Raw genomic sequence first — 22,164 nt, forward strand, 5'->3', positions numbered from 1 at the left:
ATTTCAGTTATTTTGTTTCTTTTCATTTCTAGGATTTCTACTCAATTCTTATTACAGATAGCAATATTCTGTTAAAATTGCAACCTTTATTATATTCTTTATCTATTTCTCCATCTTTCTCTTTATTTCCTTTATTTTAAAAACCAGAAATATTTGCAAAACTTTGTTTCCAACTCTAATATTTAGATCACCTGTAGGTCTATTTCTTTCCGTTAATTTTCCCCTTAGATTTTGTTCTAAGGTTCCCTTTCTTAAATTTTCTAGAAATTTTTGGTTAAATATCAAACAGTGTCTTTACAAATATTTATAGTTTCCTAATTATTTTACATCCTGCAGAGAACAGTCACTGTTTCCTCGGCAAGGTAATTGAAGAAAGGAAAGATTATTTTAATTTAACTCAATTTGAAATTAAACTGACTCTCAACTGGACTGCAGACTCCTAAGTTTTCGTCTGCTTTTGATGTGATCATACTTTTGGCAGAACCTGCTGAAGGTGTCCAACTCAGAGCCTGGAGAATTTCCTGGGGCCTCTTCTCCTGGTGAGGTCTCTCCTGCAATTCCTAGACCTGCACTGTTCTGCCTTTCACAGGTGCTCTTCTGCTTAAACTTGCTGCTTCAGAATTCCTCACATGTATTTAGGGAAAAAAAATACCCAGGGGATATATGGAAAATGTATGTATCTTCTGCTCAGTTTTGCTGTGAACCTAAAATTGCTCTTAAAAATAAAGTGTATATATATATATATATATATATATATATATATATATATATATAATTTTTTTTTTTTTTTTTTTTTTTTTTTTTTTTTGAGACGGAGTCTCGCTCTGTCGCCCGGGCTGGAGTGCAGTGGCCGGATCTCAGCTCACTGCAAGCTCCGCCTCCCGGGTTTACGCCATTCTCCTGCCTCAGCCTCCCGAGTAGCTGGGACTACAGGCGCCCGACAACTCAGCCGGCTAGTTTTTTGTATTTTTTAGTAGAGACGGGGTTTCACCGTGTTAGCCAGGATGGTCTCGATCTCCTGACCTCGTGATCCGCCCGTCTCGGCCTCCCAAAGTGCTGGGATTACAGGCTTGAGCCACCGCGCCCGGCCTAAAGTATATATTTTTTAAAACCCCAAAACAGTGGCAGGCTTAGTTTTTTACTCTCCTTCCCATTGACATGCTGGCCTTTCGAGTTTCTAAATTTGTCTTTCCAGCTGAGCTCCATCAGACTACCAGAGTCTCTGCAGGTTCCTGTGTACTCAGTGGCAGTCCTCTGGCAGGGAAAACCCTGCATTTTTACCTCCTTCCCTTCGTCTAGATAAAGCTAATGCCGCCAGAGTAAAAATGTTGCAGAACGTCCATCATCCAGCACCGCAGCAGTGTCACGTCCCTGGGATCTTAATCCCCGGTGATGTCTGATTTATTAGCTCTTCCAAGGCTTTACATAGATTTATCTGTGTGTGTTTCATCCAATTTTTAAAATTTTGCTTTTCTTGTAAGGAGTATATAGGTCTTATCCCAAGCTATTCTGTTATACTTGAAAATGGAATTTCTCCTAAGTAGTGTCATTAGGATTATTACCTAATACACAGATCTGTTATAAACCTTTTTTGTTCTTTATGGAGTTAACCTTGTTTGTTTAGAGGTACATAGATACTAGTTTAACATGAGATTTCCCCTAAGAATTTTACCCGTATAAATAAGCTTCAGATAAACACTTCTTCTTGAACAACTAAGAATAAATTGTGAAGTACATGAAAGAGAGTCATAAATTACAAATATTTAGCATAATTAATGTTTGAATGTTTTTGGTAGAGATTTTAACACTAAAGAAATTTAATTGATCTTGTAATTTTTACTTAGCACTGTGCATAGGTTCTAGAAGAAAACTATAACAAAATGAATAAACAGTGAATTCTGATTAGTTTTTTTAAATGTCATTAAAATTTTTTTGTGGGCTGGGTGTCTCATGCCTGTAATCCCAGCACTTTGGGAGACCGAGGCAGGTGGATCACGAGGTAAGGAGTTAGAGACTAGCCTGACCAACATGGTGAAACCCCGTCTCTACTAAAAATAAAAAAATAAAAAATAAATTAGCCAGGCGTGGTGGCATGCTACTCAGGACGCTGAGGCTGGAGAATCGCTTGAACCCAGGAGGCAGAGGTTGCAGTGAGCAGAGATTGCGCCAGTGCACTCCAGCCTAAGAAACAGTGAGACTTCAGTCTCAAAAAAAAAAAAAAAAGGCCAGGCGCGGTGGCTCACGCCTGTAATCCCAGCACTTTGGGAGGCTGAGGCAGGTGGATCACGAGGTCAGGAGATAGAGACTGGCTAACAGGGTGAAACCCTGTCTCTACTAAAAAAACACAAAAAATCAGCCGGGCGCAGTGGTGGGCACCTGTAGTCCCAGCTACTCGGGAGGCTGAGGCAGGAGAATGGCGTGCACCCAGGAGGCGAAGCTTGCAGTGAGCTGAGATCTCGCGACTGCATCCAGCCTGGGCAACAGAGCGAGACTCCTTCTCAAATAATAATAATATTAATAATAATTTGTGAATACTGATTAGGAAACAAGATTTTGACTGAGAAAAATAAGCCGATAACTATGAAATAAAATACTTTGGTTCCAATTGATTGACAAAATAAATAACGGTATTGCATTATTACTCAAAACATAAATATCCATGAGTCCGTACTCATAAATAAATGATAGAATAAATAAATAGGAGAAAGTGGACAAGTATCCTGTGCAGAAGAATCTCAAATACTTTATACAGATACTCTTAAAGAAGCAGACTGTATCTCCCTATTCCTGAAATGTGGGCTGTGCAGAGTGAAACCATTTTTTCAATGAGTACAGTATGGAAATAGTGAAAGAGTAAACCTTCAGTGGAAAAAACCTGACAAATCCTACCTGAGCCGGATGATCAGAGTCAACTTTGCCAGTGATAATTCATATTGACAGCATGTACTATTGATCTGATATAAGGAGAAGGGCACTTTACTTCTGCAGTCTTCTACCCAAAATACATGGCCCCAGTCTTAGCATAAGAAAAAGATCAGACAAACCCCCCAAAATGGGCATAGTACAAAACACCAGGACTCCTAAAATATGTCAGGGTCATCCAAAACAAGAGATGTCTGAGAAAGTGTCACATTGTACTGGGGCCTACAGAGACATAACAACTAAATGTCATGCAGTATCCTGGATGGGATCCTGGGGCAGAAGGATGACATTCAGTGAAAAATGAAGGCTATATGAATAAAGCATAACTTTGGTTAATATAACATATGAATATTGTTTCATTAGCTGTGACAAGCATACCATAGTAATGAATGATGTTAATTATAGGGAAAACTGGATGCAAGGTATATATATGAGGGCTCCGTACTGTCTTTGCAACTTTCTTGTCAACTAAGAATATTCTGAAGTTTTTTAAAAGTTTATTTGTAAAAAAGTTTGCTTTTACTGTGTAAGATAATGACATATTATGCCTGTTTTCCCTATTCCCAGTACACATAACGTAACTTAAATTTCTGAACAGCTAGTTGCAAGACGAAAGTGAGTTTCTCATGACAGGTTGAAGTAGTCATTTACTAATTGTCAGTAACTCTGAATAAATTATATAAATATAAACTATACAAGACCAAGGCCAAACAAAATTGATTATATTTTTACTCTAAATTTAACCTATACTTTCATGAAATATTCTTCATACCTTGAGTACGTAGGCAATTAGATAAAGTGATACATAGGTTGAGGAAAAATTTATGGAAGTATGTTAAGTTTGCAAGCATTTCTAATGAAGTCCCACCTAGATGCTACTTCTAGCCTGGCAACTATTTATCTGACCATATCACCTCGCTTCGTAGTATACTTTGCTATGTAGAATGAATAAAGTTTTTAGTAAAAATTCCGTTTATCTTTTATAAATGTATATTATATCCCAAGAGCAAAATCTAAGTTGATTGCTTATTTACTTATTTATTGTTTATTAAAACAGCATTGCTTTGAATTAATCACTCAACTGTAATGACAATTGGGATGACAATTTTGTGACTAAGAATTTCAGCACCATTGTTCTTAATCACTTACTTTAATAATTAGTAAATCATTAGATCGCTTCCTTGTCCAGTTAGATTTTTGTTCATTTTTATAACTTAAAAATGCTATTTCAATAAAGATTATAAAACTACTTGAATTTACAATACACATTTGACATTTAAAAACACAGAAAATATTTATAATTTTTACTACACGTGCAAACTGCCTGGCTGAATTTGCACAAATCTGATATTTTCTGTCCTAGCTCCATAGTCACTTGTCTGCAAACTCTCGTGACCTTCTTTTTATAGATTATGCCTAAGGTACCATCTCTAATTAAATTTCTGTGTAGTATGAATAATTCAATTTATCAAACTCTTGTCATTGAGACAACCAATTCCCCACATTCGATGTAGTTATTAATTTCAATTCCTCCCGATAACATCTTCATTGACAGACAGCATCCCTTCATTTTTGTGGACCTCACAGATAACTTACACAGGAGAATTTGATATGTTTTTGTTTATTTTTTCCTCCAGAAAAAGAATCCTAAAAAAGATTCTTGTGAAAGCACTAGACACAAAGATGTTGACATGTTATGCCTCTAAGCAACGTAATTTATGTTTGGGGGAAACGCCCAGTGTTGGGTTCTGACCATCAATATTTCTGAGAAAAAAAAATATATATATAGACTTTACAACAAAACAGTTTACTTTTTCAGTATAGATTATCAAATAAAAAGGATGGGTTGAGCAATTATGCAGCCTGTAGCAACTTCTATCAGAAATAGAAATAACCCAGATTCAAAAATAACTTACAGGCCCATCAGTCAATCAAATAAGGGTGCTACTGAAAAAAGACCTAAATATCTCAGTCACAACAAAGACAACTATTTTCAGAGAAGGCACTGGAGACAAAAACACTGTTTGCAGCTGCAGCCCAACCCTAAGGAGGGCTACAGACTGGGCTGGGAGAGAGGCCGGTAATGAGCAAAACGAACTCTGTAGCCTAGCTCTCCAGTGAGAAACGCAGGCCAATCAGAACATTTTTAGCCTGCCACAATTGTCCAGGGAGCCTCAGGGCACAAAGGTTGCACAACTGCACCCTTGAATAAACACATATTTGGATTAGTGTCATAAGAGCATGCACGATTGGCTTTTCTCCAAAGCCCCGCATTTTGACTGCTGGGACAGGGAATAAAGCAATGTATTATACGGTAACCAGTGGGCCCAGGGGAAAGAGAAAGAATCCATCCAAGCGTCTCAGAGCACAAGCCATAAAGCTGCCTGCTGGAACCGCAAGCATCCACAAAGAGCCCATCACTCCTTCGTCTGCCTGAGAAAACTTTCAATGCCTGTTGCTCAGAAGCAGAAAGAGCCACACTGGCGAGGAGCGGGCTAGTGATAGAATCGGAGGAAGATGAATGAACCACATGTTAAGCTGCTTCACTGTGGAGCCCAGTTTCAAAGCGCTGGTCAATAATTTGCCATCTACTGTTACCTGGAATAGGATGAAAGGCACTGTGTGAGTCGATCATTACACTACTTAAGATAACTTTGAAAACATGGGAAAACAAAGTGATTCCATTGCCTTTGAAAGTAATATAATCTTGCAAAACTACTTTGGTTCCTAAATAAAATAGAAATTGGATGTTGGCATTTGCAATATGAACCGAGGAATTATGATGGGAAGAGTTCACGTGACTGCATGCATCATCAGTCATGGAAGAATAGGAACAGCTTTGGAAGACAGCATGGAGAGGATGAGACGCCAGTGCTTTCCCATCATCAGGGCCCTCGGGCTCTGAAAGAGTGACCCTGGAAGCAATCTGGAGAAAGGTGGCGCTGGCATGGCATTGTCATCTGTTTTTCATATGCCCCTAAGTGAGCTCCAAGGCTGGAAAACCATAATTTGGGATCTTCTCCAGGCCTTCTAAAACCATGGTGCATAAGTGTCTGAGGGTATTTATAAGTGACAGTCATACTTCCAAGTACCATTAACTAGAGTACTCTATTCATGACATATCCTACTTGGTTTAGATATGATAACTCACTCAGCAGTTCATTTCCTTATGCACTCATTTATTCACCTAATGTCTATTGATTATTTAGAATGCATCAGGCACTTGATCCAGCGGCTCAGAATACAAGATATACACCTAAAGTCTGACTTTCATTCATTAACAACCACATGGATGAAGAAAACATAAAAAAAGAAACCGTTAAAATATAGCTGGATTATAACCTAGCTCGCATTTGCACAGAGAGCTATAGAAGTCAGCAGCTAACAGTTAGCTTTGGGACAAAATTCGTAAGATGAATGCTTCTTAGGACATGTCACTTATGCAAAGGTTCAGTCTTAAATACTTCAAGTCTTGAAACTTCTGAGGACCTCTACAGTTGCTTTACAAAGCTGTATGTGGGCTCTGTTTAGTAGACACATTTATCAGTTACTAGTTTATTGGCCCATATACTTTGTACCTCATCCCAGGCCATTCTTCTCAGCCTGGAGGAAATTTGATAGTTATTAAGGACATACAATGTAATAAAGTGTATATAGGTGAGAATATGTTTCCTTTCTCTGTCAGCTGAGAGGACCCAGAAGCACTAACACTCCAGTAGCAATTAGCACAGCTCCTGCCCAGATCATGGCTTGTAATACTATTCTCCAACAAAGGAAGCCCAAGCCCCTTGCAGAAATAGGTGATTCTAGGGCTGAGGCAGAAAAAGGAGGATGAGCCTGGGGCATCTTGTACTGTCAGTAAGTAAGGCAGCATTTAAAACAAACCAACAAAACACCCCAAAAACCCACCTGACGACGATGGGGGTTATGTCCAAGGGACACAAGAGCCAACTGAAAGAGCCCAAATTGCCAAATACACAGCAATTTGAGCAAGCAAAAACTAACACAGGATTAGATCATAACCCAGAGTTGATTACCCATATCCACGTGTCCATACTGTTATCAATTAATGGTTGAATAAATAAATACTGGAGAAAGAAGAGATGCAAATCCTGTGCAGAATCATTCCATTTAATGTATAATTTACATTCTCTTCTCCCTCCAGGAAGTGGAGCATCACGTCTCACCCTGCAAGTGTGAGCTATACAGAGTGCTGTTCTGCTGAGGAATGCATGTGGACAGGCGAGGAAAGCAGCCACACAGCAGATAAAGTTGAGAAACACTACCTCAGCCCCGCGGCCAAGGGCAGCATCAACAGTGACGCATTACGTTGGTGGTATCTACTCACATGCTGTGGTGATGAGAAGAGCATTTCCTCCCCCAAACCCATAACCCCATTCTAATAATGAGTAAACTATCAGAAGACCCCAAACTGAGGCACAGAGTGCGAAGTACCTGACCAGTACTCCTCAGAACTGTCAAGGTCACCAAAAAGATGGACAGACCCAGTGACTGCCACAGCCCGGAGGAGCCTAAGATGAGATGAATAAATGTCGTATAGTATCCTGAATACCATCCATGAACAGGAAAAGGACGTTGGGTGAAAATCAAGGACATCTGAATAAGGTACGGACTTTCATTAATAATAAGGATCTGTATTGATTCGTTGGTTGTGACCAAAATACCATAGTAGTATATAAGGTGTTAACAATAGGGAAAACTGGGCACCGGGCAGGTGGGAACTCTTGGTATTAATTTTGCAACTTTTTTTGTAAATTTATAACTATTTTAAATAAAATATTTATTCTAAAAAAGATAGAAACTTAGAATTCCCTCTGGTAGCCTCTCTGCTGTCCCCTTTATGACAAAGGTGAGAAGGGAGGAAGGAAAGGGAGGTCCTTGGATGGCAAGGGTAAAGGGAGTGAAAGCTCCATTCCTCCTTCGTCCTTCTGTGAGAGTAGGGCCTCTTGCCATCCCGGGTGCCTGAGTCTGAAAGGCACTGTGGCTCTGAGAGGGCATTTGGCTTGTACACAGCAAGCAGGGAAGTGGGAATTCAAAGGGGCCCAAATGGCACAGGAGGAACCCTGAATCAGCTGCCAGAGCTGGGGTGCCTGTTCCTGTAATGATTGCACTGAAACTCCTTCCATCCAGAATGGAATACACATATACTCTCCCCAGAGAAAGGGGGTTTTTTCATGTGAGACTTGTTTTTAAAGTCATCACTTGCCGTTTATGAGTATGCAGTGACATCATGGTGCTAGTCATAAAAATATAGTGAAAGCAGGAGAGACATATCATCTTTTGTCCACACTTAACAACGAACATTTAGAAAATTCCAGGTTGTTGCTGTTAAGTACTAAAGCCACCATCTGCAGAAGGCATGGCAACCCAAGGTGAAACCCTAAAATGGAATCTCTCTGAGTCAGGGTCTCTGCCCACTGAACCAGCCTGAAGGTTAAGCGAGGTCAAGAAGCAGCTGCAGAGAATGAATCACCAGCTTCCTCCTCACCAGCAGGGGCTCCAGCCTGCTCGCCATCTTATGTCATGTCTGTGTACCTGCTTTCTGGTCTCAGGCTACCTCTGCTAGCCGTGGCATCTTGAACTCTTTTGACATGAGTGTGTCTCTTTGCTGGCCCCTGTCCAAGCTTGTCCTCTCACATGAAGGGTGATTCTGTCCTGGCAAATTAACCTTATCAGGTTTGATTGCTGGATCCTCTTTTATCAGGAAGTATATGGCCTGAAAATGCATGGATTCAAGCACTTTTCAGAATGTTGGACAGATCTGCAGAGATGAAAGGGCAGGTGTCCGCACTCAAGGGGACAGTTGTTTGCAGAGCTGGATGTCCTTACTGAACTCTGGAGGGTTGGCAGCAGGTGAGGTTTGGTGGAGAGAGATCAGGATCATTTAGAGTGCCTTATACTCCCTGCACATGCTCTTGGAAATAATGCTATACTCCCTCCCAAACAGTGGGTGTTCAAACCCCCCACATAGGGAATACTGTTGATGTGAGTCGCTGTTACTCGTGACAGCTTCTTACTCCACAGAAGTGCTGAACACAGGTAATTGGGCCACATTCCTTGGTGCAGAGTGATGGTTAAATATCACAGCCCCTCCATCGTGGTTGGTAACCAGCCACTCTTCTGAGCCTCGATGTGACTGGATGCTCCCCCTCCTCTCCCAGGCCCTGCGTCACCCAGCCCTCACCAAAATTCAGTGGCAACAGATGCCTGACACAGGATCCAGGTGCAAGGGTGCTGAGGGTCTCTGCTTCAGTGCCTCAGCTGCTGCTGTCACTGGGATATGCCAGAGCCAGCTGTTCAGCATTTTGGGCATCACTGCTGGCTGTGCTGAAGGTAGAGAGCTGCTGCAGAGAGACTGAACCAGAACCTTTGACGGGGCTGGAGCTTCTGTATTTTTTGATGACTTGTCCAATTGGGAACCACTAACCAAGGCTTCACTATTCCTGTTTGCTGAATATTTGTTGGTAAAGGGCTAAGTAATTGTGTGTGTGTGTGTGTGTGTGTGTGTGTGTGTGTGTGTGTGTGTGTGTGTGTAATTGCAGATTTTTACTGGGTGTGTTGAAGTAGGAGGAGGTAAGGCAGTTGCAAAAAATATAATATGCAGACATCAAGAAAGATGGCAATTTACCTGAAGCACATTTTATGCCATCATTGAGCTTATCCCTGCCTTTTAAAATTTGTCATGAGTTAAACAGACACAGTAAACATCTTTGATCCATTCTTTCAATTATTTGGCTTCCTAAGTATGTTTGCAAACTTGCCCCCTCTTCTTCATTCCCTTTGTCATTGATTTTTGAAGCAAGAGTGGCTTCAATGAATTTCTCTTTGCATCTCTATGTCCAATGTCTCCCTCCCCCAGGCCAGTCTCCTCCACAGCCATCAAAGTGATGCTTACAAGACCCAAAGCTGATCAAGCCTTCGGCCGCTTAGATTCTGCAGGCACTCTCTATCACGTCAGGGTAATGCATTAGTCTCTCAGCGTGACCAGGAGGTGTTGATGATGTGATGTGTCTGTTCTTATCTCTTAGCACTGCCTTCGCTCCGCCCACATATACAGGCCTCCTTTCAGATGTATCAAATATTTAAAGTTGTCTGAGCAAACCATGGTCTGGTTGGAGACCCTCTCTCTGCACAGGCCACTCCCTCTCTCTGGGATGCCTCTTCGGCCTGTCTTTCCTTCCTGCTGCCCACCTGTGTCCCCGGTAATTTCCACTGTGTTGATCTGGTTGACCACTTAGCTTCAGCCTGAACTCTGGTGAAGGCCTGCTCTTGAAAAAAGCAAGGCCTTCTTGTCTTTATAGGCCAGTGTACGTACAACTCAGCCATGAGGTCGTCACCCAAGTGTTTCACACCTTAAGGGAATTCCAGGCCCTCTGTACAGCACACGGCAGGTAATCAGCTGGTGATCATCGAATACACAAATGAATGGTGAGAACAGAAGGAGCCGGCTGGTGGAACAGGCCCAGCACCGTGTGGAAGTTGCCAAGGCTTGGGGCTTGCACCCTCTGAAGCAATGGTCCAAGCTGTACCTTGGCCCCTTTCAGTCACGGCTGTAGCTGGAGTGTCTGGGACATGGAGCACCAAGTCCTGAGGCTGAACAGAGCAGCGGGACCCTGGGCCAGGCCCACAAAACTATTTTTTCCTCCTGGGCCTCTAGGCCTGTGATGAGAGGGGCTGCTGCCAAGATCTCTGACAGGCCCTGAAGACATTTTTTCCCGTCGTCTTGGTGATTAGCATTTGGTTCCTCATTACTGATACAGATTTCTGCAGTGGCTTGAATTTCTTCTCAGAAAATGAGTTTTTCTCTTTTATCACATTGTCAGGCTGCAAATTTTCCAAACCTTTGTGGCTGCTTCTCTTTTAAACATAGGTTTCTATTTCAGATGACCTCTCCCAAGTTCGAAGTTCCACAGATCTCTAGGTCGGGGCCAAAATGCCACCAGTCTCTTTGCTAAAGCATAGCAAGAGCGACCTTTGCTCCAGTTCCCAAGAAGTTCTTCATCTCCATCTGAGACCACCTCATTCTGGATGTCATTGTTCACATCATTACCAGCATTTTGGTCAAAACCCTGCAACAATTTTCCAGGAAGTTCCATACTTTCCCACATCTTCCTGTCTTCTTCTGAGCCCTCCAAACTATTCCAATCTCTGCCCATTACCCAGTTCCACAGTGACTTCCACATTTTCAGGTTATCTTTATAGCAGTACCCCACTCTCTGTGGTACCAATTGACCGTGTTAATCTGTTTTCACATTGCTATAAAGAACTACCTGAGACTATGTAATTTATAAAGGAAAGAAGTTGAATTGACTCACAGTTCCACATGGCTGGGGAGGCCTCAGGAAACTTACAATCATGGTGGAAGGGGAAGCAGTCACCTTCTTCACAAGGCAGCAGGGGAGAGAAAAGAAGGGGAAACCACTGCTTATAAAACCATCAGATCTAGTGAGAACTTACTCACTATCATGAGATACGGTGGGAGAATCTGCCCCCCATGATTCAGTCAGCTCCCGCCAGGTCCCACCAGGTCCACGACCTATAGCTTTATCATCCCTCTATGATGTGTGATGGGCAAACATTCTTTAGAGATAAAAGTTTCCTGTTAAATATTTGGAAATATACTTAGGAAATAATGCTGGTGCACCTGACAAATAGGTGCACTCTTTAGTGATTCCATAGCCCATGTCCCTCCTGGAACACATAACCTCACTGTCTCATTCTAGACTGGGGAAAAGCTGACCCATCCCCCACACAGCTGCAGAAAGATCTTCCTAAAGTTCACGTAAGATGTTATCACCCCTCTGGCTTAGGAGAAACAAAACAAACTTCCTATGACTCTCACTACTTTGAACAAATGCTTCACAAAGCCCTTTGCCATGGGGCTCAAGCCTGCTGCTCCAGAGTCATCTCCTTCTCTTTCTTGCCTTCTGTGCACCTTCAATTTCAGCAACACTGAACAACTAACCTTTCCCAGAACATTCTACATTTGGCCATGTCTTTGTGCCATTGCCTAGCAAGTTCCTTTTGCCTGGGTTGCCTATCTTTACCTTTTCATTTACTCAGGCTGGCACCTTGATCTTGGACGTGCAAGCCTGCAGAACCATGAGAAATAAATTTATGTTGTTATAAGCCACCCACTTTATGATATGTCATTACAGTAGCCAGAATGAACTAAGACATGTGTGAATGTCAAAATTTTGCTCTGCCCCTTACTTTGGCATTTCAATAGTTAAAATGAATGAAAGATAGGCATGCCTAATCAGCCTGTGTAACAACTTAACATGTTCTCAAACAGGCCTTCCAATCCTCCAGTCTAGTTCCATTCCTCCCACTTCCAACAACTTCTGGACTCTCCAAAGAGAGGATCAGCGTGTAGCTCAAGGGCCATTCTGCCGACTGTAGCACTCTGCAATATATGCCCTGGTTATTCTCTCCTGCTTTAGTTCTAACAGAAGCATCACTGCTGCCACTAGCAATGGTGCCCTCACACCATGTTGGCATCTCCTAGGAGCCACAAAGCCATGTTCATCAGGATGTGAGAATGGGATGGGAGTTTCTGAGCAGAGGTGGCATGGCCCATGGTACCCTCCTCCTTACGTGGTTGCCTGTGTCCCAAGATGGGTCGGCCTGTGTTCAGGATCTCACAAAATCTCTCATGAAAATAGTTGTGGGCTTCAGACTCATTCCTTGCTCCCAAATCAAAGTTTAACACAAATCATGGGCTCTTGTGTGGCTCTGGCATGGTTCATCCTTTGACCCCAAAGCCAATGTTCTTTCCACCATCACCTGCTGCTTTACACATCCACAAAGGAAGTGACACACAAGTCTGTCTAAATACAAAAACACAAATCTGTGATTCTTATTTGTTTGACCTGAGAGCATGCTCAGTAATACTTGCCCTGGATCATCCGTTCCCTAAATTGTCTATACCCAAAAGCGTTATAGGCAGAGCTCTGATGGTTTTAGGAACTTCTCCCAAGTCATCCTTCACCCTACTGACTTGCCATTGTCAAGGCTGCCTATTACCTTCCAGTGGCCCATCCAATGGGCGCCCTGGTCCTCCTCCCACTGCCTCACTTCTCAGCATCCCACACAGGTGGTTATGCTCTTCCTCAGAATACTGGCTTTCATGACACCATAGCTTTCCCCACCTTTGTTAGCCTTACCTCTGAGCTCCAGTGAGTGCTTCTCAGGAGCTTTTCCTTTGGGTTTCTAATAAAAATCAGATTCCCCAGGATTGTCTGTGTCCCCATTACTTTCTTTCTCAGACTTCAGCTGGATGTCTGCACTCCCCCTCTCAGCTCTAATACCCTCTGCCTGCTGAGAGCTCCATATTGATGTGTTAAGTCCAGGATTTTCTTCTATGAGCAATCGTATCTCATCTACCTTGACACCCTCAAAACTGAGCTTCCCATCCCACCCTTCCAATCCTGTTGCAAGAATAAGCAAGACATCATAAGCCACAGTCTGAGATGGGATTTAACTTAGAGAGTCTTTCTTATCTGTTTAAATGATGTCACAGTCTTCAGCTTTCACATTCAGTTTATGGTAAATTCTGCATAGTGAGTCTTCTGAACATACTTTGAACCCACCCCACATTTTCTATATTCAGTGCTTCTACCTAAATCTAAGCCATATTATCAGATGTCTTCTTTTATCTTGGCCTGACCCTAACCCCATTCAAGGTCAATATACCACATGGAGTCAAACTTTTCTTGATTAAATATCATTCTACCATTCTCTGACTTAAAGTGCTGCACTAACTGCATTTTCCTGGAGTTAAATCTCATCTCAGACTATTGCTTATGATGTCTTGCTTATTCTTCTACACTTGCCTTGGCTTACCCCTTCATTCCCACACTCTATCCTCTATCCTCACTACACTGACCTTTGCAGACTCTTGACCAACTTTTCCTGACTTAGAGCTTGCATATGGTATTCTTTCTACCTGGGATACCTTGCCCCTTGTCCTTCACATGTGCTTCCCCTTATATTTCACCTAAATAGGATCCATGCACAGCCCTTCACTAATGTTTTACCTAAGCATGGCCTTTATAGCATATTTCTAAGTCTGTAATTACCTGTTTGTTCATCTGTTTATGATCTGTCTCCCTCTACTAAGCTATGTGCTGTGTGTAGAGAGGGGACCATGTTTATTTTGCTCTGTATTGTTTATTCATGATCTGCATAGAGCCTGCTTGGCTGAATTTTTTTAAATTAATGAATTTGAATATTTATAGTTGACATATTATAATTGTACCTATTTATGGGGTACAGTGTAATGTTTCAATGCATGTACATGATACTTAATGATCAGATCAGGGTAATCACCATCTCTATCACTTTAAACATTTATTGTTCAATAATAGGAAATGATTCAAATCATTAGTCATTATATCAGGATATTATTTATCATTTAAAATGATATAAGAATGAGGATTAATATACAAAGTATTTATGGAATACGGTTACTAAAAAGCAGGTTGTAGAGCAATATGGTTTAATTTGATCTTCTGTGCCAGTCTATCCACATGTCTGTTCATTTGCCTATTTGTTCATCCATCCATTCACCTTTCCTCTCACCCATCATCCCCCTATGTATTTTAAAGGGTGACATATATATATACACACACATATATACACACATATACATACATACACATACATATATATACATACACACATATATGTATGTGCATGTATGTATATGTGTGTATATATGTGTGTGTGTATATATAGATATCACCCTTTAAATTTACTAAGGGAAGGAAAATAGATCCTGGTGTAGCAACCACAATGTCTCATATATATATGTATATGTCTCATATATATATATGTCTCATATATAGAGAGAGAGTAAATTTTGTCTAGCAATTTATAGATGGTCCACTCAAGCCTGTGAGTTTTAGAGGGAGCTAACTCCACCTCTGGTCTCAGGGGTGGGTGGCTGATTAAGGCCTAAACTGGTATCAGTGTAACCCCATCACGTGGCTACAACTGTGGATTCAGAGGTGAAAAGTAAGTCCTTTCAAGGAGTGAGATGAGGAAATATGCTTGCTAAGAACTTGTGATAATGACAATTCTTGCTCTCCTAAGATAACTGCCATAAATGACTCTCAGTTCCTCTCCTTGAGTATGAGTATGCCCCACCAATGCTCAGGACCAATCCTGATACCATTAAAAAAAAAAACAGACAGGCTTGGATGAAGCCGATACCATAGGAAGTAGAATAGAGCGGGGAAACTTGGCGTCGCTAAGCTGCGGCATCAGTAAACCTTTAATCTACCCTGCCTGTGGCCTCAGATCCACACAGACCCCCAATCCCCTTAGTCATTCAGATCAATTGATTTTAGTGGGCTTTTCTCTTACCCAAATCAAATGTACCATGATTTGGTGTGCGTGTGTGTGTAAATCTAGGAGCATTGGCAGATAGAGAGAGACATACAGACAGAGAGGAAAAAAGTCTGAAGTGACATCCAACAGAATGTAATAATGTTCTGGGTTACAATGATAGTTAACTTTTCGAATCATATTTGACTGTTCAAATTTTTTTTCAATAGGCCTGAATTACTTGTTTGATCAGAGAAAAACATCAACAAAAGCAACAAACCATTTAGAAAACAAAAATCAGACAGTTGCATTTGGAGAAAAACAGATTAAGTTCAGAATGTGGTAGAAAGGGTGTGTGTGTGTGTGTGTGTGTGTGTGTGTGTGTGTGTGTGTGTTTTGCATAACTCTCATTATTATCTGTGACCACGAGTACCAAATGAGCCAAAGTATGATACATTAGCCAAAAAATACAGTGAAGGTAGCACAAACTTTTTTTTAATAAGACAGTGTCAAGGTCAAGGGTGTTAAGAATGCCACTGATCTTTGCCCAAGTCAGACCACACTTGAAGTATCATTTTCAATTTCGTTACTACAAGAGTTCAGGAACTAGCTGATATGTTCCAGGGATACTGGGAAAGTATTTATGCATTTGGAAAGAGATGGAATTTTAAGGCTTTCGATAGTTTTTCCCATTTAAGATTCTATAGTTCTCTGATTTTCATGTTGCTGTTGGACATTAAAAAAGCAAATCATATTATAAACGAAGAAAGCACAGATCAGAGAGCTTGAGTGACACGCCAAGACCATACAATTGCTTAATGCCAGGGTTTCGTCAGAAGCCCCTTCGTAACCCGCACACTTATTAAAGAGGCGTAGACAGATGCGATCTGTCCAGAGGACAGCAACAGGGATGACTTGGGCAGCACAGATCCTTTCCAAATGACTCATGCCTAAAGAACCAGAGAACCTCGTGAGGGCGAGAGAGCATCATGTTGTTATCCAATAAAGCTGTCATGGGAAGAAGAATGCCACTTGTTGTGATGAGCTGAAATCAAAAGAACCACACGGAGTTGATGGAGAGCTTTCTTTTTTTTTCTTTAAGAATATAAGTAAGGATTTTCTGACATGAAGAAGTGCCTAGAGATGGTCTAAGGTGACTCAAGAGTGCGGGAAGGGAAGGTGGCAAAAACTTGTCACGGCTCCATTCTTCCATGAATAGACACCATGGCTTTTAAAAAGCTAGGCACCTGGCTGCCCAGGTGGAGAGCACATCGCCCTGTCCCTTGGCAGTAAGGTGTGGCTTGTCACAAAATAATTGATTCTCTTTACAAATTAAAGGTTGGCAGCCACATCATGAGTTTATTTGCTACGCATTGCAGGGCTTATATGATTCAGAAAACAGATTCACACTGCCTGGGCCTCACTTTTGAACGGCTTCACACCTAGAGAGACTGCAGCCTTTATTCACTGTTCAGTTGTTAGGGGTTCAAGTAATTGCTGAAAGTGTACCACAGAGAGACTTAGAGAAAAAAAAAAAGGAAAAGAGGCACACATGTGTTATCTAGAGTTACAAAGACAGGGAAATTAAAATAGAAATAGAAGTTTGTTAGGAGCTTAGTTAAGTTAAATTCTCTTGGGCCATTCAAGTAAGCCAATAGGTAATGGGTATAATGCATTAATGAAGATTGAGGGATAAAAATTCATATTTTCAGAGAAATGGAGTCACTGCCAGGGGAGACTGCCAAGCTAGTGAATAGTGGTTGCCTATTTGGAAGTGGAGCTGGGTGGGGTGTGCATGAAGCAGGACATTCTTGTTTTCAATTTTAAGTGCTAAGTACTATTTTATTTTTAAATATGAGCACACATTACTTTAGTAAAAATGCATGCACACACACGTACGGCTCTGGCTCTGGTTCTGAGGGATGCTGAATGATTTTTTCAAATGTGGGTGGGGTCTGCACACAGTCTGTAGATGGGGCCTCAATACGAAATGGATGGGCTTCTACCTGGAGACTAGAGTGTTTTGAAATAGACAGAAAATTATGCTGCCTTCGGTCTGTTCCATCTCTGACTGTCACAGGAGGCAAACATTCTCCTCTTCAGCCCAGCACACAGAGTGCTTGTGACTTGTACCCAAGCGCTTTACTTCCGCATACTATTCTCAGGTTTCCTCATAAAAAGTTATTGGGGCTTTCAGAATTTTAGAACATGAGTTTTTCTATTACATAAAGATTTAGCTTAACACAATTAAAAAAAAAGATATGTATTTTTTATTTGAAAATTGTCTTGCAGTCTGCCATTTTACTTCCACCAAAGCAACATGTTGAATGTGTAAAACCTTTTGTCAATATACATAGTACAGCACTCAACCATGAGAGAGTGAACTGCTGGTTCCTCATGTGAAAATCTCCACTATGAGTGTCTGGTATTTTTCTCAAGACCTTGTTGAAATTGAAAACTATAGAAAAATAAATGTATTTTTTTTTTTTTTACTGCACAAAACCTCTTGCTCACCCTCCCCATGGTAGTTCAATATGTCAGTACATCATGTCTTCAAAGCCATTTTCCTTCAGCATTCTTTCTTTTGTATTGCATGAGTCACAAATCAACCTTTTGCTTTTCATCATCAGAATCACAGCTTTTCTCCTGTTATTGCCAAGCTGAAGGTACAGTGGAGCAAAATAACATGTTCTGTACACCCAGCTCTCTAAAGGGTGGAGGGGAATGGTGCTTCAAGCCCCAGAAGAATATGCTTCTTCCTGTGGAACGGGACTGCAGAACCCCATCCAGGAGCAGTCAAGATGCATCTGCGGGAGGTTCCAGGGCTCAAGACACTTGGCAGCACTGCTGACGTGGACGTTCAACTCAGAAGACCAGATCTTGGCTTAGCTTCAAGGAGAGTTAGGTCGTTGTTGTGCTTGGATGGAAACTGGCAGGGCTCTTTGATAGGTGTGAGGGTTTTAAGGGAATGAAATAGTAACGTTACATTTGCAACAGTTATTCTGCAAAATCTTCAAATCCATAGAAATAGCTCTATTTCTGCTACAAAATGAGTTTTGGACAAGGAATGAATTACCTTGGCATCACTTTTACATTTGTGCCCTTGTATTCGGTTTTTTCCATTTTTTTCTCATTTTGGCTTCTGTTTTTTAGGGTTCAATTTTAAATGATTGTAAAAGGTCAAGCCCTGGGTGAATAATTTTCAGAGCCCTTTGATTACTTGGAACTTCTTTCTAACATAGCCTTTCTTGGTAACATTCATCATCAGAATGCAAATATTCTAAAAAGAATTTTTTTTTTTTTTTTTTTTTTTTTTACGGGGCCTCACTCTGTCACCTGGCTGGAGTGCAATGGCGCAATCTCAGCTCACTGCAACCTCCACCTCCCGGGTTCAAGCAGTTCTGCTGCCTCAGCCTCCAGAGTAGCGGGGACTGCAGGCGTACACCACCATGCCCAGCTAATTTTTGTATTTGTAAATATTTTGTATTTTGTATTTGTAAAAATATTAGTAGAGACGGGATTTCACCCTGTTGGCCAGGATGGTCTCAATCTCTTGACCTCGTGATCCGCCCACCTCAGCCTCCCAGTGCTGGGATTACAGGTGTGAGCCACGATGTCCGGCCTCTAACAAATATTTTTATTTAAATTAGGCTCTGGGAATCTCTTTTCCACACATCTAAATAAAAGAATCCTAAATATCATTTTATAATTTTTTTCACTACAAGAATCCTTTCTTGTGGTGTTAGGAAGCAAGGCATGGACTGTATTGTGGTTTCTGAGGTTTCATCTGTACAAGTCCAAGTTGTTACTATTAGTCACTTCCACACGTCTTTGAAGGTTCCACCTAGACCTGACTCTGTGCTGAGATAATATACCCGCTTTTTTTTCCCCCGAGGGAATTTGGTATTTCTTTCTGTATTCACATTTCCTGTCACTCTGACTCTTGCATCTGACTCCAGTCAGGAATAAGCCTAACGCATTCCTGCCACATTTCCAAAAAGCATTCACTGTGTCTGAAAACATAGATGTAATTGAGTTCTATGGATTGTCTGTGGATTACCGAGTTACTGGAATGAATGCTGTCCCAAAACTGTACTGGCTCTTACCACAGCCTCACAGAACCATAGAGAGCCAGGTATTTCTGCCTCTACTGACTAGGCCTCCCAGCCACTTTATGTTAACTAAGCTTTAGAAGAAATGTGCACAAAAGAGGTAGAGGGGGCCTGTAGCAATAGCACAGGTTGCATCATTGCATACTTACTGTTTCTTGGGAGCCTACAACAAAGGCTTTGTACACTTTTAATAAAGGCTAATGGTGCAACGCCAGTTGCTATGGCTCTAGGGTATTAATGAATATAAATATTAAGGTCTTAATTATGCATGCCACTTAATATATTGCATCTGAGGCACTGATACTCTGAAAATATACGAGGTAATCGGGTATTTCTCCCAAAGCTAAAAAGAGAGACTCGCTAAACATTTAAAAAATTGGCTAGATTTTTCTTTTCCTCTCTCCTTTCGTCAATCCTTCCTAGATTGTATTTCTCCCAATTTGTTACTGCCAATCTTCTGTGGATATAAAGACTAAATATCAAAGCTTGTGAGAATTATTCATAAAGCAAGAACATAAAGGTTCTGATCAAGGAATTTTAAAATAATTTCACAGACTCTGTAAATGTTCATTTTAGCTTCTTAGAAGTCAGCTCCTCCCCTTTATTTTGTATATTTCCTTATTCTTGACGAAATTCTAGATCAAATACATGTAAATTGTATTCCATAATTCTACAGAGGTGCTTAAGGGGTAGCTTAAGAGCTACTGTAGGTAGGAATGAAGACCCTATTTTTCCTGCTCCCCATCCAACTATATTGTGAATCTGCGTGTGATTAGATTTGTTTTAAAATGTCCATATTGGTTGAACAGGTTGAAAAACCAGTTCTAGAGAAGGTAATACATAGTTAAATTGCATATAGATAAGTAGATCAATCTTGTGATATATGCAGCAGCTGTAATGAATTCTTCCATTGACTGATAGAATCGGTAGAATTATAGACAATACAATACCACCCAAACCACAAAACTCTTTGGACAAAGAAAAGTGAGTGATGATGAAGATTTACAGGTGTTACAAGTTGATCTTAAAAAATTGAGATTGACTAGTCTTTGGTGGTTTTACTGAATTACCTCTCTCTTAATATTAAGCCCTTATGAATTTCAACAAAAATTTCATCCATGTGTTTCTGATTCAATTACTATTAACTCATTAAATGTTTTTTAAAAGCTATTTGAAATTTGAGAAGCCTTTTTATGAGCTTTAGTAATCCTTTCTTCTTCGAATTAGGAAGGAGAATTTTGCCAAGAGTTAATGGTACTTGAACCTCAATACGCCTAAGGGGATTCTAAACTTAGCAAAAACTCCAGCATCCTGTCACGTCCAATGACACTCGTCCTTGCAAACTCTCTGCCACTTGCTACCCCCTTCCACATGCTTGATGATGTTAGATCATTTCTTTCACGTATGACAATGCTAAACAGCTATTGCTACTAAAGAAGGATAACATCTACAAGTGAAGCACAAATCCTAGTTACCAGCACTCTTTATAGAAAGCTAATTAAATACAAATCTAACATTCCGAGAAGCCGAAATCACTACTCTTTTCTTTGTCTCTTACAGTTACAGGTCAGAATACAAGGATCGTTTAGGTTAACTCTGAGCAGCTAGCATATAAGAGTTGAACAAAAAGAACAAAGAGAGTAAAACATTTTGTAGTTTAAGAAACACTAAGCATTCAAATACAGTGTTTGCAGAAGTACTCAGAACATGAACTAAAAAGAACTATGTTTATGCAGAGAACTCAGGCTTGCTGTATAATATGTTCCATTAACATGATATAAGTGCAAATTCAGTAGCTATAGATTTTCTTCACATTTAGGTTATTCCTTTTTTTTTTTTTTTTTTTTTGTACCGGAATCAGCACTGCCTTCTAAGTCATCATGAGATGGATGACAAGATGCAATATTGCTCAAACAGCAGTGGAGAAATGCTCTCTGTACCTTCAGAATGGGAAGTTTTTGTCGAGTAGCTTTCTGTTTGTTTATTTCAATAAGTTGAATCATGAAAACTATTCCTAAAAAAAAAAAAAGAAAAGAACAGAAAAATCGTTAGGACACTTGGAAGCCACACTCTGGAGCCATGGGGATGGGAATGGAACTTCAAGAACAGGAGCAACCAGCAGGGTCCTTAGAAGCTCCAGACACCATGGCCCACTTATATACAAGGTTTTGAAGAGCTCCTGAGAGAAATGCATGGAAAAACCAACAGTGGCAGATACGTGATGGCAATAGCTACTGCCTTTAATCCCAAGAAGGAAGATCCTAAGAGCACCCAGCTTAAGCATACAAGTATCTTTAGTTACCAACATTATATCCCCATGTAAAATATTATATGATACAGAGTTGAATTGCATAGTGAATTCTTTTGAGTAAGGAGAAAGAAATCTATTTTGGGAGATCCAGTAAGATTTTTCTACCACTGCTCTTTGGGAAGGTTCCTGTGTGGAGGAAGCTATATTATGTTCACTCAAGTGACTGAAGGTCTCCAAGGAAGCAATACAGAACAACTTCAAAGATCAGGGCTTCCAAAAGTGTAGAACTAAACTTTAAACACACAATCTCTTCATTCCATTTGCTTCCAGATAAACAGAAAGTTTATACTGCATTGGCAATGTTTATCTTATTTTATTTGTCTGGTAGTTGTACAAGAAGGTCAAGGATTGCTTTTGAATGAAGGTCATAATTGTTTGCACAGTACAAGCATCTACTTAGAAACACATGTTTTCAAATAAAATTTCCTAGAAAAACTCATTTTAATGAAGAGTAAGGGTGTAAAAGAG

The sequence above is a fragment of the Rhinopithecus roxellana genome, chromosome 18 (assembly GCF_007565055.1).
Source record: "Rhinopithecus roxellana isolate Shanxi Qingling chromosome 18, ASM756505v1, whole genome shotgun sequence".
Taxonomy (NCBI): Eukaryota; Metazoa; Chordata; class Mammalia; order Primates; family Cercopithecidae; genus Rhinopithecus; species Rhinopithecus roxellana.